At 39.0% G+C, this 13,714-nt stretch overlaps 2 non-coding genes across 2 annotated transcripts; both read left to right on the top strand.

The window, feature by feature from the left end:
• Window positions 1–1,958: 1,958 nt before the first annotated feature.
• Window positions 1,959–2,061, top strand: LOC148577077 (small nucleolar RNA R71). The gene has a single exon (XR_015904305.1). It is a non-coding gene; the product is annotated as a small nucleolar RNA R71 (small nucleolar RNA).
• Window positions 2,062–13,610: 11,549 nt separating this feature from the next.
• Window positions 13,611–13,714, top strand: LOC148577076 (small nucleolar RNA R71). Its single transcript, XR_015903592.1, has one exon. It is a non-coding gene; the product is annotated as a small nucleolar RNA R71 (small nucleolar RNA).

Raw genomic sequence — 13,714 nt, 5'->3', positions numbered from 1 at the left:
AATAAAAATAACTTTTGTATTAATAAATTCTAAACTAATCCAATAGTAAAATTAAGTAAATTAAAGGACATGGAAGAGTAAAGCCAAGTAAAGAAAACGAACTAGAATGACGAAGTCTTGATGAGGTAATAACTCTTCTCAAAATCCCAATGTAAAAAGTAATAGAAATAAAAATCCTAAGAACTATGAATGTGTAGAGAGAAAAGAAAACCTAGAGGAGAGAAAAACTAGATCTGAAAAACTAAAACTATCTAGAATGAATGTTGTTGTTGGTCTCTGCATATTTCTTGGCTCTAGTCTGCTTTTCTGGGCAGAAAACTAGGTCAAAATAGGACCCAAAATCGTCCCCAGCAATTCTGCAGATTATGCAAATCGCGCACGTCACGCGATTGCGTCATTCATGCGGACGCGTCATTCGGCGTTTTGCTTCTCCACGCGGACGCATCGTCCATGCCTCCACGTCACTTATGCTATTCCAATCCGCGCGGTCGCGTGAGCTATGCGACCGCGTCACTGCGATTTCCTCTCTTTCGCGCGGTCGCGTGAGCCATGCGGCCGCGTCACTTCTCGCTGGTCATCTCCTTAATTTCTTGTGTTCCTTCCATTTTTTGCAAGCTTCTTTTCCAATCTCCAACTCATTCGTGCCTTATAAAGCCTGAAACACTTAACACACAGATCACGGCATCGAATGGAATAAAGGAGAATTAAAATACATAATTAAAAGTCTCTAGGAAGCAAGTTTTCAATCGTGTAATAATTTTAGGAAGGAAATATAAATGCATGCTGATTATATGAATAAGTGGGTAAAGATCATGATAAAACCACACAATTAAACACATTATAAACCATAAAATAGTGGTTTATCAGTAGGCTTTAGAGATTTGTCTGCCATTTGTAATGCTATCCTTGTGAGTTGTGCCTCTTGGATTTGCAATTTCTTCATCACAGACAAGCGCATTAGATTTATGCTTGCACCCAAGTCACATAGGGCTTTCTTAAAGGTGGTGCTCCCAATGGTACATAGAATTTGAAAGTTTCCTGGGTCTGGCATCTTCTTTGGCAGGTTATTCTGAATTATGGTACTACATTTCGTAGTTAAAACCACTGTCTCATCTCCCTTTAAAGGCTTCTTCTTTGACAACAACTCCTTCATGAATTTACCATAGAGAGGCATTTGCTCCAAAATCTCAGCAAAAGGAATATTGATTTGTAGCTTTCTGAAAACTTCCAAGAACTTTGAAAACTGCTTGTCCTTGGTCTCCTTTTGAAGTCTCTGAGGATATGGCATCTTAGGCTTGTACTCAGGAGCCTTAGGCAATGTCGGATGCATGTCAAAAGTAACTGAAAAAGGGTTGACTGCACGCCTAGGAAGGGCATGTACTACTGTGTCTTTAGTTTGCTCTGGAGCTTCTTTTTCAACCGGTTTCTTAGTAACTTGTACTTTCGTGCTTGCCACTTGTCCACTTATCAAGGTAATAGCCTTGCACTCCTCTCTTGGATTTGGAATTGTGTTACTAGAAAGGCTATTAGTAGTCCTTTGATAAATTTCATTAACTTTTGTGGCTAATTGACCCATCTGAATCTCCAAGTTCTTGATTGATGCTCTGGTTTTCTGTATAAAACTCACCATTACTGCTTCCAAATCAGTGATCTTCTGTGATTGAGAATTTTTTTGCTGAGGTGGTTGTTGTTGAGATGACTGAAACTGGTAGTTATTAAAACTATTCTGTTAAAAACCGCCCTGAGAATTATTATTAAAATTATGTGGCCTCTGAGGTTGCTCTCTCCACCCTAAATTTGGGTGATTTTTCCACCCCTGATTATAGGTCTTTGCATATAGATCATTATTGAGGTTTCTAGGAACATTCCCCATATAGTTGACCTGTTCAGAAGGAAATTGAGCATAGTCATAGTTCTCACCTTGCATAAAAGATTTTCAGTAGGTCCATTTAGAAAACATGTCAAGGGGCATTGCCTGGTCAGCAGCTTGTACCTCTCCCAAGCTTCATAGAGGGTCTCACCATCTCTCTGCCTAAAAGTTTGAACCTCCATCCTTAGCTTAGTTAGCTTCTGTGGAGGAAAAAATTTAGACAAAAATCCAGTGACTACCGTATCCCAAGTGTTCAGGCTCTCCTTGGGCTGAGAATCTAGCCACAGCTTTGCTCTATCCCTCACAGCAAATGGAAAGAGCATGAGCTTGTAAACTTTAGGATTCACTCCATTTGTTTTCACAGTGTCACAAATCTGCAGGAAGTTAGAGATAAATTGGTTTGGATCTTCCTACGAGAGTTCATTATACTAACAATTTTGCTACACGAGAGTGACTAACTAAGGCTTTAGTTCAAAATTGTTTGCAGCTATAGGAGACACCACAATATTGTTCCCATAGAGATCTAGATTGGGGGCAATGTATGAGCCAAGCACTCTTCTAGGTTGTTCATTCTCATTCGAATTTGCCACATTGGCATTAACAGACGATTATGATTCGTAGTGGACTCTGCAACTTCCTTTTCAAAGGTCTCACTTAGATTTTTACTAGCCTTGTAAAGTCTAGCTTGTTGCAAATGCCACCCCAAAGTCCTTTCAGGTTCAGGATCAAAATCTGTAAGAGGTTCCTTGTCCCTGTTCCTGCTCATAAACAAACAAAAAACAAGAAAAGTGGGATTCTCTACGTCAGAGTGTAAAGAATTCTCAGTGAGGTAATTTGTGTAAAGAAATAAAATAGAACAACTAAATAATTAAAGTAAGAAAATTTTGAAAATTATAAGTAAAATTAAAATGAAAATTTCAAAATTAAGAAAGAAAATTGAACAGGAAAATTAAGGAATTAAGGAATTTTGAACAAAAAATAACTAGGTAACACCAAACTTAATTTCAGAAATTAAGGAAAAATAGTAACACTAATTTTTGAAAATTTAAGAGCAAAATTAAATAAAATTAAAGCTAAAATGCCTAATCTAAGTAATCAAACAATGATAGTTGTCAATCATAGTCAATCTCGGCAACGGCGCCAAAAACTTGGTGTGAAATTTATAACGCACAAACTAACCGGCAAGTGTACCGGGTCATACCAAGTAGTACCTCAAGTGAATGAGGGTCGATCCCACGAGAATTGATGGACTAAGCAACAATGATTGAGTGATTTACTTAGTTAGACAAACAGAAAATGATGTTTTGAGAGTTCAAAAGCATTAACAGTAAATTTAGAATATTAGAAAGCAAGCAGTAAATTAGTGTGAATAATATGGGAGAAAACAGTTAAGGTTTCAAAGATATTTATTTTCTAGATTAACTTTTCTTACTAACTACTTTAATCATGCAAGATTCAATTCATGGCAAACTATATGTGACTAAACCCGAATTTCTTAGACCTTTTTAGTCTCCTCTAACCTTCATCAACCGCAAATTCCTTAGTCACTTGATTCCAACTAGCTAGGGTTAAGTTCAATTCTAGTTTATATGCCACAGAAACCCTAATTATCCAAATATAAGAGGATTATATATCACGTATCCCGTTAAGTCCAGATAATTAGTGATTTAGGAGAATATGTTTTCAAGCTGTTGTTCAGGTAAAGAGCTTTTCAAAGTTTTACAAGAACTCAAATAGAATAAGGGTCATACTTCCGTTCCACCTACATTCATAAGTTAAAGAATGAAAACAATTCTTGAAATTGAAATCAATACATGATTTAAAATAGAAAAGTAATAGTATTAATCCATAAAATAAACAGAGCTCCTAACCTTAACAGTAGAGGTTTAGTTGCTCATGGTTTAAAGAGAAAATAAGGATTCTGTAAAAACTGTAAAGTGCAAAATGAGGCAAGAGAGGAGAAGAGAGAGCCCGAAGGGCTGATTCTTTTTCCTTTTATATCTAATCCTAATCATTGTAAAATATATTTTCTAAAACTAAATAATATCTTTTTCTATTTTTAAATAAAATAAAGTTTAATCCAAAATTGATGAAGATCTTCGCATGCTACTTAATTGAGCGCTGATGACTCCATATTTGATGATGATTTTTTGGTTAGAATTGAATGGATTTTCATCATATAAACTTGCACTTATTCCCTTGAATAGCATGCTTTTGAACTTTCCTTCCAAATTGCGCTAGATTATGAAAATGTGCTCTTTTGTGCCTAATTTAATCTATTTATTCCAATTTCCTTCCATTCAATGCCTTGATGTTGTTTGTGAGTGATTTCGGGTGTATAACGTAGGAAGGGGTTGGAGAAAATGGAAGAAGAGCATGCAAAGTGGAGGAAACATGAAGAATCAAAGGAGATGAGTTCAGAGACGTGTGCGTGCACACGGCTACTTGTGCGTACGCATAGTTGCCCAAACAGAGCGCGTGGATTGCGTCGAGCACGTCACGCGTCCATTCAAGTATCGCCTAGTGTGCGTGCGTACGGCTACCTGTGCGTACGCATAGGACGGAATTTTTCGCATCTGTGCGTCCGCACAGGTGTCCGCATATGACCTCATTAAAATGACACGTGACTCGTGATTTGGGAGCTTTGGAGGCCCATTTCTGAAGTCTTCTAGCTCATATTGGAGGGGAAATGATGGACATAACATAGCATATCATTAATATAGTTTAGGAGTAGTAGTAGGAAGCTTTTAGTTAGTTTTTCTCTAAGTTTTTCATCATCTCTATTAGGGTTTATATTAGTATTTTACATTCAAGTGCCATTTCTATTTTTGATCTTGGATTTTGCTAGCTTTTATTGTAAGTATTCTCTTGTTATTACTCTTTATAGTTACATTGTCATTACTCTTTCTTCTAATTCAAGTTATAGTTCACTTTTGCTTCTCTCTTGCAATTTTAATTTCTTGTTGATGAATTTGATGTTTAATGTTTGTTTCATGCTTTCTTGTGTCATTCTTGTTGATTGAGATCAATTGTTGCTTTTAGTTTCAAGCCTTTTCTCATTTTCTCCATGGTTAAGGTTTTTGCCCATCAAGTGTTTGACAAAATATCAAACATGGTTTTAGGCTAAATTTTTTGTTCTTGGCTTGGGTAAATTGAGCAATTGGGTTTCTAGAGTTGGAATATCTAACATTTAGTTTCAATTCTTGGATTGTTAATTGTTCTTGTTCCCACTAACGCTAATTTGTTGCTAAAGCAATTAGCAAGCAATTTAGGATTTGTGGGTTGGGAACACTTATGCTCATTTAACTTACTTTCTGATATGAGGGTTGATCAAGTGAGATTAATCCATCATAATTGTCATAGTTGTGGTTCTAACAAGGAAAGGACCCTTAGCTCACTCCAAGCTGAGACTCTTTTTTATGCTTTCAATCTTTTATACGCTTCTATGTTAATCTCTTTTATACTTTACTTATTTATATTACATAGTCGGTTCTTTAATTTCTTCATTAGTTCAATCATTAAAATTTTCCATGTTCTTTTATTGCTTTATATGTTCATTTCTTCATTGACAACCTCTTGATCACTACAACCGGATTTGCACACTCATTGTTCTAAAGTACTCCTTGGGAGACAATTCAGGAGTCAAATACTCTCGTTTTTGAATTGTGACACATCTTGTTAGTTTCCAATTTTGATTGTTGGCCAACTTGTTGGGTTAGGACTATACTTATAACACAAATTCCATTTTGGATAATCGAGTTCCTAACCTATATGCAAATTGGCTGTCGTCAAAATCTTGGCGCCATTGTCGGGGAGTTCACTTTAGGTGCAATGAGTGCTACAATTTTGGTTGTTGTAAATATGTGAATAGTGTAAATATTTGATATTTGGTTCACTAATTAGCACTGATTGGTAGGAGGCACATCTATCTTAGTATTGATAGCAACTAACACTTTTTGTTTATTTAACCCTAGACGAGTGGATATAATTAGAACATATATACTCATTTGTTCATTGCTTTTGTTGATATCATTGCATTCTATTTTTCCTATTCATCATGAACTATCACCTTTTGGCTTAGAGTCTAATTGTTATCATGTTGTAGGGGGTAGCAATTCCGACGTTGGTTCACCTCAAGGTATGGGATGTCAATTCGAGGAAGGGTCACAAGCAATCAACTCTTGGCAACAAGGACCGTTGCGAGGGCCCTACGATCTTAATGTCTATCAACCTCTCACACCTAGTGGAACACGTCCTCACTACCATTTTGCCTATCCATATGCTCTGTGCCCTCGACATGAAATGCAACCATCATACCCTCAAGCTCCTTTACCTTTTCCACCACCAAATCCCTCCCCACCTATCTACCTACCGCCTCACTTGGGACAACCTAGCTTCCACCACCATCCCATCCCCATTAACTTCCCTTATGGAGAGCCTAGCTTTCAAGCCCTCATCTAAGAGCAAAGGGAATTTCAAAGGAAGCAAGAGAATTGCATGGCAACTCTTGCCGAGGCTTTGTCACATCTAGTACCCTTTCACTCCACCCCTAGTAACCTTGCTCCTCCACCCTTGCTACACCCATCAACCCTAAAATCTAGCATTGATGCTATAACTCCGGAAGAAAGTGGGCCGCTTAATGAAATAAACCCTCAACCCGCTCTTCCGAAGGAGGAATCTATTGATGGGGGCAAGAATTTCATTGAAGATGGGAGAGAGGACGGACTTGAGGTAGATAGCCACCATGAGCTTCAAAAAGGTTTAAGTGAGGAAGAGAGCTCACAAGCGGGAGACCTTGGGGATGAAGAAAATGAAAGTGACCCACCAAGTCTCCACAACCAAGAGGATAATAAGTTACCCCACCAAGAAGCAAGGGAAGATTTGAAGCCACTACCACCTCATGTTAAATATGCGTTCCTTGATAAGGAACATAAATTTCCGATCATAGTGGCAACCGATCTCTCCAATCAAGAAGAGCAACAACTACTTGAAGTTATCTGGAAGTATAAGAAGGCGATTGGATGGAGCCTAAGTGACATTGTGGGAATAAGTCCTCAAGTGTGCCTGACGAACGGATTTTTGCTAGTAAAGAATTTCACAAATGAAACCTCGTTGCAAGTATAGCTTCTAAACCAACAAAGAATCCTTTCATACAAACAAATTTGGTTGTCACTAAAGCAAACCCAATAAAATTAATAACCGAAGTATTTAAACCTCGGGTCGTCTCTCAAGGAATTACAGGGAGGTGTAGTTATTATTGGTTGTGGAAAAGTATCTTTTTGGGTTTTTGAAATAAGGAACAAGGAAATAAAATGGCAAGAAATTAAACTAATAACTAAGAAAAGACTCTTGGCAAGGTATGAAAACTGGACGTCCTATCCTAGTTATCCTTATCAATTGTGATGAGAATTGTCTGTTGCTACCACTAGTTATCCTCTAACTATGAAGGAAAGTTGGTACACAAAATCGTGATCGCACACTTTTCACACAACTCCGTGCAGCTGACCAGCAAGTGCACTGGGTCATCCAAGTAATACCTTACGTGAGTAAGGGTTGATCCCATGGAGATTGTCGGCTTGAAGCAAGCTATGGTCATCCTTGTAAATCTCAGTCAGGCGGATTCAAATGGTTATGGGATTTTGTTAATTAAAATATAATTAAAGCAGAAAATAAGATAGAAATACTTATGTAATTCATTGGTGGGATTTCAGATAAGCGTATGGAGATGCTTATTGCTTCTGAACCTCTACTTTCCTATTGCTTTCATCCAATCATGCGTATTCCCTTCCATGGCAAGCTGTATGTTGGGGGATCACCGTTGTCAATGGCTACCGTCCGTTCTCTCAGTGAAAATGGTCCAAATGCGCTGTCACTGCACGGCTAATTATCTGTCGGTTCTCACTCATGTTGGAATAAGATCCATTGATCCTTTTGTGTCTGTCAGTACGCCCAACACTCGCGAGTTTGAAGCTCGTCACAGTCATCCCATCCCAGATCCTACTCGGAATACCACAGACAAGGGTTAGACTTTCTGGATCTCAAGAATGCTGCCAATTGATTCTAGCTTATACCACGAAGACTCTGATCTCGAGGCTGAGAGATATGCATTCAAGCTTGTTTTCATGTAGAACAGAAGTGGTTGTCAGGCACGCATTCATAAGTGAGAATGGTGATGAGTGTCACATAATCATCACATTCATCATGTTCTTATGTGCGAATGAATATCTTAGAACAAGAATAAGCTTGAATTGAATAGAAAAATAGTAGTAATTGCATTAATTCATGAAGAACAGTAAAGCTCCACACTTTAATTATGGGGTGTAGAAACTCCACCGTTGAAAATACATAAGTGAAAATAGGGTAGACATGGCCGAATGGCCAGCCTCCCATGGAGGTCTCAGAACATAAAAGTTACATAATGTATTCTAGAGATAAAAATACAATAGTAAAAGGTCCTATTTATAATGAACTAGTAGTCTAGGGTTTACAAAAATAAGTAAATAATGCAGAAATCCGATTCTGGGCCCACTTGGTGTGTGCTTGGACTGAGCATTGAAGCTTTCACATGTAGAGACTTTTCTTGGAGTTAAATGCCAGCTTTGGTGCCAGTTTGGGCATTTAACTCCAGCTTTTATGCCAGTTCTGGCATTTAACGCCAGAATAGGGTAGAAAGTTGGCATTTAAACGCTAGTTTGCGTTATCAAAACTCGGGCAAAGTATGGACTATTATATATTTCTGGATAGCCCAGGATGTCTACTTTCCAACCCAATTGAGAGCGCGCCAATTGAACTTCTGTAGCTCCAGAAAATCCACTTTGAGTGCAGGGAGGTCAGAATCCAACAACATCTGTAGTCCTTTTTCAGCCTCTGAATCAGATTTTTGCTCAGGTCCCTCAATTTCAGCCAGAAAATACCTAAAATCACAAAAAAAATACACAAACTCATAGTAAAGTCTAGAAATGTGATTTTTATTTAAAAACTAATAAAAATGTAATAGAAACTAACTAAAACATACTGAAAACTATGTAAAAATAATGCCAAAAAGCGTATAAATTATCCGCTCATCACAACACCAAACTTAAATTGTTGCTTGTCCCCAAGCAACTAAAAACAAAATAAGATAAAAAGAAGAGAATATATAATAAATTCCAAAAACATCAATGAAGATCAGTCTTAATTAGATGAGCGGGGTTCTTAGCTTTTTGCTTCTGAACAGTTTTGGCATCTCTCTTTATCATTTGATTCTCCTAGTTCAGTATGTTGATTCTTGAACACATTTACTTTATGAGTCTTGGCCGTGACCCTAAGCATTTTGTTTTCCAGTATTACCACCGGATACATAAATGCCACAGACACATAACTGGGTGAACCTTTTTAGATTGTGACTCAGCTTTGCTGGAGTCCCCAATTAGAGGTGTCTAAAGCTCTTAAGCACACTCTTTTGCTTTGGACCATGACTTTAACCGCTCAGTCTCAAGCTTTTCGCTTGACACCTTCACGCCACAAGCACATGGTTAGGGACAGCTTGATTTAGCCGCTTATGCCAGGATTTTATTCCTTTAGGCCCTCCTATCCATTAATGCTCAAAGCCTTGGATCCTTTTTACCCTTGCCTTTTGGTTTAAAGGGTTACTGGCTTTTTCAGCTTGCTTTTTCTTTTTCTTTCTTTTTCTTTTATTTTTTGCCATTTTTTTCCGCAAGATTTGTATTCACTGCTTTTTCTTGCTTCAAGAATAAATTTTATGATTTTTCAGATTATCAATAACATTTCTCCTTTTCCATCATTCTTTCAAGAGCCAACAATTTTAACATTCATAAACAACAAATTCAAAAATATGAACTGTTCAAGCATTCGTTCAGAAAACAAAAAGTATTGCCACCACATCAAAATAATTAAACTATTTTAAAATTTGAAATTCATGTACTTCTTGTTCTTTTGCAATTAAGAATATTTTTCGTTTAATAAAGGTGATGGATTCATAGGACAATCATAGCTTCAAGGCATAGACACTAAGACACTAATGATCATGTAATAAAGACACAAACATAGATAGAACATAAAGCATAATTTTCGAAAAACAGAAAAATAAGAGCAAGGAGATTAAAGAACGGGTCCACCTTAGTGATGGCGGCTAGTTCTTCCTCTTGAAGATCCAATGGAACGCTTGAGCTCCTCTATGTCTCTTCCTTGCCTTTGTTGCCCCTCCCTCATGGCTCTTTGATCTTCTCTAATTTCATGAAGGAGGATGGAATGCCCTTGGTGCTCCACCCTTAGTTGTCCCATATTGGAACTTAATTCTCCTAGGGAGGTGTTAATTTGCTCCCAATAATTTTGTAGAGGGACGTGTATCCCTTGAGGTATCTCAGGGATTTCTTGATTAAGGGCTTCCTCATGCTCTTGTTGAGGTTCATGAGTGGGCTCTCTTATTTGCTCCATCCTTTTCTTATTGAAGGGCTTGTCCTCTTCAATGAGGGTGTCTTCCTCTATGTCAATTCCAGCTGAATTGCAGAAGTGACAAATGAGATGAGGGAAGGCTAAACTTACTAAAGTAGAGGACTTGTTGCCACCTTGTAGAGTTCTAGGGATATAACCTCATGAACTTCTACTTCCTCTCCATTCATGATGCTATGGATCATGATAGCCCGGTCTATAGTAACTTTAGACTGGTTTGCTAGTGGGAATGATTGAGTGTTGGATAAATTCCAACCATCCTCTAGCCACGGGTTTAAGGTCATGCCTTCTCAATTGAACCGGCTTACCTTTGGAGTCTCTTTTCCACTGAGCTCCTTCCACACATATGTCCATGAGGACTTGGTCCAACCTTTGATCGAAGTTGACCCTTCTAGTGTAGGGGCGTGCATCTCCTTGCATCATTGGCAAGTTGAATGCCAACCTTACATTTTCCGGACTGAAATCTAAGTATTTCCACCGGACCATTGTAAGCCAATTCTTTGGGTCTGGGTTCATACTTTGATCATGGTTTTCGGTGATCCATGCATTAGCATAGAACTCTTGAATCATTAAGATCCCGACTTGTTGAATGGGGTTGGTGAGAATTTCCCAACCTCTTCTTCGAATCTCATGTCGGATCTCCGGATATTCACTCTTTTTGAGCTTCAAAGGGACCTCGAGGATCACCTTCTTCTTGGCCACAACTTCATAGAAGTGGTCTTGATGGACCTTTGAGATGAATCTCTCCATCTTCTATGACTCAGAAGTGGAAGCTTTTTCCTTTCCTTTCTTCTTTCTAGAGGTTTCTCTGGCCTTAGGTGCCATAAATGGTTATGGAAAAATAAAAAGCAACGCTTTTACCACATCAAACTTAGAAGGTTTGCTCGTCTTCGAGCAAAAGAAGAAAGAAGGGAGTAGAAGAAGAAGAAATAGAGGAGATGGATGGGTTTTAGTGGTCCGGCCAAGGGGGAGAAGAGAGGGTAGGGTTTGTGTATTAGGGTTGGGTGTGGGAGGGAAAGGATTTTGAATTTGAATTGTGAGGAGTGTGTTATGGGGAAGAGAAATGGAGGTGATTGGTGAGGGGTATTTGGGGAAGGGTGTTATGGGAAGGTGTGAAGAAGAGAGAGAGAGTTGAGGTAAGTAGGGATTCTGTGGGGTCCACAGATTCTGAGGTGTCAAGGACTTCTCATCCCTGCACCATGTTGGCGTGTAAACGCACCTTGACTACTATCCTGGCGTTAAACGCCAGGTTGCTGCCCATTTCTGGCATTTAACGCCAACTTTTCTTCCCTTTCTGGCGTTTAAACGCCAGTTTGTTGCCCTTTTCTGGCATTAAACGTCAGTCTGGTGCCCTTTTCTGGCGTTAAACGCCCAGAATGGTGCCAGACTGGGCGTTTAACGCCCATTCTGCTACCCTTACTGGCGTTTAAACGCCAGTAAGATCATCATCCAGGATGTGCTGGTTTTAATGCTATTTTTCATTCTGTTTTTACTTTTTCAGTTATTTTTGTGACTTCACATGATCACCAACCTAAAGAAAGCATAAAATAACAATAGAAAATAGAAATTTAACATAGATAAGTAAAGATTGGGTTGCCTCCCAACAAGCGCTTCTTTAATGTCAATAGCTTGACAGTGGGCTCTCATGGAGCCTCACAGATACTCAGAGCATGATGATAGCCTCCCAACACCAAACTTAGAGTTTGAATATGGGAGCTCTGTTTGACTCTGCATTGAAAGAAGCTTTTCATGCTTCTTCTCCATGTGTGCATAAGGAGATCCTTGAGCCTTAAACACAAGGCAGGCTTCGTTCACTTGAATGACCAGCTTTCCTCTGTCAACATCAATCACAATTTTTGCTGTGGCAAGGAAGGGTCTGCCAAGGATGATGGATTCATCCCTACTCTTTCCAGTGTCCAGGATTATGAAGTCAGCAGGGATGTAGAGGCCTTCAACCTTTACCAAGACATCCTCTACAAGTCCATAAGCCTGTTTTCTTGAATTGTCTGCCATCTCTAGTGAGATTCTTGCAGCTTGCACCTTAAGGATCCCTAGCTTCTCCATTACAGAGAGGGGCATGAGGTTTATACTTGACCCTAGGTCACAAGAGCCTTCTCAAAGGCCATGGTGCCTATGGTACAAGGTATTGAGAACTTTCCAGGATCCTGTCTCTTCTGAGGTAATTTCAGTTGAGTCAGATCGTTCAGTTCATTGATGAGCAATGGGGGTTCATTCTCCCAAGTCTCATTACCAAATAACTTGGCATTCAGCTTCATGATTGCTCCTAGATATTGAGCAACTTGCTCTTCAACAATATCTTCATCCTCTTCAGAGGAAGAATACTCATCAGAGCTCATGAATGGCAGAAGTAGGTTCAGTGGAATCTCTATGGTCTTTGTATGAGCCTCAGATTCCTCTGGTTCCTCATTAGGGAACTCCATGGTGGCCGGTGGACATCCATTGAGGTCTTCTTCAGTGGAAATTACTGCCTTTCCCTCCTCTATGCATTCGGCCATGTGGGACGTGTTTATGGCCTTGCACTCTCTCTTGGGATTCTCTTCTGTATTGCTTGGGAGAGTATTAGGAGGGAGTTTCAGTAACCTTTTTACTCAGCTGACCCACCTGTGCCTCCAAATTTCTAATGGAGGACCTTGTTTCAGTCATGAAACTTAGTGTGGTCTTAGATAGATAAGAGACTATGGTTGCTAAGCAAGAGAGACTTTGCCTAGAATTCTCTGTCTATTGCTGAGAATATGATGGAAAAGGCTTGCTATTGCTAAACCTATTTCTTCCACCATTATTACTGTTGAAGCCTTGTTGAGGCTTCTGTTGATCCTTCCATGAGAGATTTGGATGATTTCTCCATGAAGGATTATAGGTGTTTCCATAGGGTTCTCCCATGTAGTTCACCTCTTCCATTACAGGATTCTCAGGATTATAAGCTTCTTCTTCAAAAGATGCTTCCTTAGTACTGCCTGTTGCAGCTTGCATTCCAGACAGACTTTGAGAAATCATATTGACTTGCTGAGTCAATATTTTATTCTAAGCCAATATGGCATTCAGAGTATCAATCTCAAGAACTCCTTTCTTCTGAGTTGTCCCATTATTCACAGGATTCCTTTCAGAAGTGTACATGAATTGGTTATTTGCAACCATTTTAATGAGTTCCTGGGCTTCCTCAGGCATCTTCTTCAGATGAAGAGATCCACCAGCAGAGTTGTCCAATGACATCTTGGACAGTTCAGATAGACCATCATAGAATATGCATATGATGCTCCATTCTGAAAGCATGCTAGAAGGACACCTTCTGATCAATTGCTTGTATCTTTCCCAAGCTTCATAGAGGAATTCGCCTTCCTTCTGTCTGAAGGTTTGGACTTCCACTCTAAGCTT

The sequence above is a fragment of the Arachis ipaensis genome, chromosome B1 (genome assembly GCF_059453495.1).
Source record: "Arachis ipaensis isolate K30076 ecotype BB chromosome B1, ASM5945349v1, whole genome shotgun sequence".
NCBI classification, from domain to species: Eukaryota; Viridiplantae; Streptophyta; class Magnoliopsida; order Fabales; family Fabaceae; genus Arachis; species Arachis ipaensis.
Note: the sequence above shows the minus strand (reverse complement) of the source record. Positions and strands in the feature narration are given on the sequence as shown.